Consider the following 4102-nt stretch of genomic DNA (forward strand, 5'->3'; position numbering starts at 1 on the left):
AATTTCCCGAGTTTTCGGAGATAGTTAACTTGCCTGAGGTCACTCAGGGACATAGTGTCAGAGCAGGACCCAGCAATCTGATTCCGAGGCCCAAGCAGAGGACCCTTCCTCAGTGCCTGCGCCCCACCGTCTGCACGGCTGAGAAGCGACCCCGCGCGACCAATTTCTCCCGAATCAGGAGCTGGAGGAGGCGGGTGTTATGCGGCCCAGAGACGGGTAGTCCTCCGGGTCTGGCCCGGGGCGGGTGCGCCCCCTGCGGGAGCCAGCTGACAAGACCTGAAAAAAAGTACCCCGGCAGGTAGGGAGGAAGCGGGAGGGGCTCCGCTCTTCTTGAGGGACAGCAATTCAGGGAAGTCCGCTAGTCAAACCCAAGTTCAAACCCGGACTGTTAGGGCGCTTATGCCCTATGTGGATGTAGAATGAATCGGGAATAGGTGGGTGAGAATTTCAAAACAAAGGAAGTTCCCAGAAGAGCCCATTTCCCAGGCATTCCCACGTGCTGGTCAGCTGACATCATCTTCTATCCTGGGCTGGTCAGAGGCAGCCAGGTGAGGTGAATGCTGTTCATGTCCAACTCAGAGAGTGTCAAAACTTGAGGGAAATAGGACAATCGACTGTTACAGAGGAAGAAATTTCAAGTATGGAGGACCATATGATGGTCAAAAGGATTTCTGTTATGGATACAAAATTGGAACCAAGAGAAAATCCTGAAGTTTCTGTGAAGTTTCTGTGTCAAGAATCTATGATTCTAAATATAGATGCTTCTCTGGGGGAAGTGCACCTTGGGAATCTTTTCATACCTGAGGTTGATCTGAGAATTACAGAAGCACATTTGGAGGGAATATTGAGAAAGATGGGGGTGGGGGATAGGCTAGCCTAATGGGTCTCAAAATGTGGTCCAGCAGCTTCAGCATCACCTGGGGACTTGTTAAAAATGCAGTTTTAGGATCCTCGCCCTAGACCTACTGAACTGGAAACTTGGGTGGAGCCCAAGGATCTGTTTTAATAAGTCTCCCTCCACTATCTCCCTTCCCTCCCCCAGGGATTCTGATCAAGGTAAAGTTTGAGAACTACTTGTCAAGAGTTTATCCTATTCTAGTTGTTCTTGTCCTCTGTATGTTTCTCACATAGTGTTGATTTTATTACCGTTAATATAACAATATAGCATTCATGAATCAGGCACTTATGAGTCACAACAAAATGAACAAGATATGGTACCTTCTCGGTAGGAATTCACAGTCTGTGGGAAACTTGATATTAACCAAGAAAACTGAGATCTGGTCTACAGCCAAAGGATAAACACAATCGGGGCACAGAGGAAAGGGACTCATTTCCACCAATAAGCTGAGGGAAAGCACCACTGAAACAATGACATAAGATTTGGATCTTGAAGGATGTTTGTGATTTCCAGCAAGCAGAGGAGGAATTTACTATTATTTAATAGCAGTTCAAATATCCTTAAACTGAGGATTTTCTTTGAAAGTCAACAGAACAGAATAGCTGTTATCTTTGGTATCTCTTATTTACCCAATAAGTCCAGCAGCCTCACTTACTGGTGGCTTTGGATGATATCAGGAAAGGGAAAATAAATGACCTCTATTAATTCACAAGGTCACTAATCACTCAAGGTCATGGCTGAGGACTGTTAATTCAGATGCAACTGGTTTTGAGTAGAGGAGCAATATATAGAAAGGAGAATTACCTGGTGACAGCAAGACTGCATTGCTGTGTGCTGAGGGTTAGATGCCTGAAATGGGGAATGGGGAATGGAGAGACATCAACAGAGACAAGGAGAGAAGAAATGGAGGAGTAATTGACTGAACTTGGTGGTTGCTGAGTAGAGGACGTTGGAAAAGAATAAGCAACAGTTCAACAGTGCCTATACTTTGCCTCCTAAATTAAATGTGAATAAGGTTTTCAATCTGAAAACTTAAAAAAAATTAAGTCAGAGTTTCAACTATTTAATCTTGCAACACATAATATTTGGGTCTGAGTCAGAGCTGAGATTCAGGCTGGCTTGAGGAGTCAGGCTGCATTACTGATGAGAGAGATCAGGGCAGTTTAGCCCCTGGATCAGTCGGGGTCAGATCAGAAAAGAGAAACCACACAGTAGTTTGAAAAGGGAAAATTTAATATAACGAATTATGAATTATTACGGCCATGCCATTCTGAACGCGCCTGATCTCGTCTGATCTTGGAAGCTAAGCAGGGTCAGGCCTACTGAGTACTTGGATGGGAGACCACCTAGGAATACCAGGTGCCGTAGGCTTTAAAAAAAAAAAAGAATTATGAACTATAATAGTGGATTGGAACGACAAGGGACTGGCTAGTAAGAAGCAAAGATATCTCTAAAGAATATAGGGATAGAGATACAAGGAACAGCTGCTACCCCTAGGGCTGCCAGGATGCACAGGACAGGATGGTAGGGTTGCTAAGATGCTGCAGCAGCAGAACTTGTCAGGAATTACTCTTTAGGGTGCACATGGGGCGGTGTCACAGTAGGAACTCTGCTACAAAATCGCCAGAGGTAGGATGCCAGAGTAAACTGGTGGCCTTGGTTGCTGCAGGAACCTGGGACTGAGGAAGCTGTGCCTGCTGCAGGAAGCTGTTGAATAAGCACACTGGAACCAGGATGCAAAACTCGTTCCTTCTGCAGTGTCTCTCCAGCGCCCTCTATTGACAAAGCTTTAATGCCAGTTGGGAAAGGAAAAATGTTTAACATTCCCAGCCCCATTTTCACAGAGCAAGCAAAAAGGATGAATTTGGGGCTGAAAAGCAATTAACTGATAACCGGCAATTTTAGAATGTTCAGGACACTGAAAAATGGTATACTTTGATTTGCATGGGGGCTCACACTGTTACCAAGCTCAAGGGGTTTGCTACTTGGGGTGTTCTATTCAAGAATGGAGAGGTGGTTATATTAAGGTAATTTTATTTACTTGCAGCAAGTAAAGGAGACAGGATATTCACATCCAAAGCTATATCTCCGTGAAGACAGACTTAGCCATTGCTTATATGCGCTATTTGGTTAATTGCACATTGATTTCTTCTTTGCAGTTGGCTACACTTATCAGGTTGGGTTCCTGTCAACCCCATCCTGTTTACAGCTGCATCTGCAAAATACTGCACTACATTTTGACATTTAGGAAGAATAGCATTTAGTAAAAACTGCTTAGACCTTGAGACTCTTGTCCTATCTACAGCATTATCTGTACAAAATAGCTTAAACTTGTCTACAATTGGAGTTTGGGCAGGTAGAGATTTGCCTGATGGGCACCTGGCCATGTGTGCATCGAAACTGTATAAAAATTTATTTTCTTTGATCTAGGATTTCCACTCATAAAAACCTGTGATAAGCAGATGCAAATAAATGTCATTGCCTTGCTAAGAAGTAAAAGTGCTTAAAAGTCTAATAACAGGAGAATGGGTAAATAAATTACTGTGTGTTTACAAGATAGAATACTATGTGGTCATTAAAAATATTTTAAAATAATTTTAATGAAATGTGAAAATACTCATGATATAATTTAAAAAGGAGAGAAAACAAAATATGTATAGTATATTCTCAAGTTTTAAAATAAAATGTGTGTGTGATGAAACAGAAAGAAATTATCGTGTTTATCTCTGGATAGTGATTAATTTTTCTTTTCTTCATATTTATCTGTTTTCTATGTTTCTTAAAATGAGCATGTGTTACTTTTATAATGAAAAGAAAATATACGATATATTTTAAGGAATATGCACATCTCCAGTATTCAGTAGCAGGAGGAAAGCTTGACATCATAATTCCTTCTAGGAGCTTACATTCAAGGTTGGCTTTCTCTCTAAGAGCAGACATTTAACTCCCTACTTACAGCTCCACTGGGGTGGTGACAGGGGCCTATTCCTTCCCTTCTCATTTCCTCTTCATATCTGTTTTGAATCTTTCCTCTCTTTGTTCAGGAGGAGAGAGAGAACAAAAACATGCAGTGGTGTGATAACATGGTCTCCATAAAACTCTGCTCCTGACAGCTGGCAGCCTGGCATTCCAGCTTAGGTACTGACTGCAGAGCCTCCCTCCTTCCCTCCTCCTCGAAACCTCCCTCCTGCTCTGCTAGACATT

At 42.6% G+C, this 4102-nt stretch overlaps 1 pseudogene; it reads left to right on the forward strand.

Annotated features, from left to right (window-relative positions):
- Positions 1-2150: 2150 nt before the first annotated feature.
- Positions 2151-2269, forward strand: LOC120594670 (uncharacterized; annotated as a pseudogene).
- Positions 2270-4102: the final 1833 nt, after the last annotated feature.

This window comes from Pteropus medius, unplaced genomic scaffold (genome assembly GCF_902729225.1).
Source record: "Pteropus medius unplaced genomic scaffold, Ma_sr-lr_union100, whole genome shotgun sequence".
NCBI classification, from domain to species: domain Eukaryota; kingdom Metazoa; phylum Chordata; class Mammalia; order Chiroptera; family Pteropodidae; genus Pteropus; species Pteropus medius.